The following is a 425-nucleotide window of genomic DNA, read 5'->3' on the forward strand; positions in this document are numbered from 1 at the left end:
TTTATATTATTTATTGTATTTTTATTTTTCATAAAGTTTTTTTCCATACTAAATCGGGATTGGATTATTATTATCCCATCCTCTTAACGTCGAGGTCAAGGCGGTTCTTGACTTGGTTTTCATAGGGTGGGTTCGTCACTCCCACGCCTATTTTTCTGAGTGCCACCCTTTGACTAACGGGCCAGACAAATGCCCGGGGGGAAGCTGTGAGTGAATATTGTATAATCATAAGCTTGAAAATATCCCGGATAGGGCCGGAGACTCGAACTCGTAACCTTTGGGTTGGGAGACAGGTTACCACTCTGCTACCGTCACACCAAATTTTAATTGGGTACTAATACTAAATCCATAATAAATTTGGATGGGATATCTAAGTTGGATAAATACTAAATATAATATATTTATACAATATGTTAATAAGAAAT

At 36.9% G+C, this 425-nt stretch overlaps 1 protein-coding gene across 1 annotated transcript in view; it reads right to left on the bottom strand.

Moving 5' to 3' along the window:
- LOC136796585 (odorant receptor 10-like) overlaps window positions 1-425 on the bottom strand; it is a 13,314-nt gene that overhangs the window by 4,115 nt on the left and 8,774 nt on the right. The gene's annotated exons all lie outside the window — the stretch shown is intronic.

Source organism: Halyomorpha halys, unplaced genomic scaffold (assembly GCF_000696795.3).
Source record: "Halyomorpha halys isolate HHAL.00 unplaced genomic scaffold, Hhal_1.1 Scaffold1156.1, whole genome shotgun sequence".
Taxonomy (NCBI): domain Eukaryota; kingdom Metazoa; phylum Arthropoda; class Insecta; order Hemiptera; family Pentatomidae; genus Halyomorpha; species Halyomorpha halys.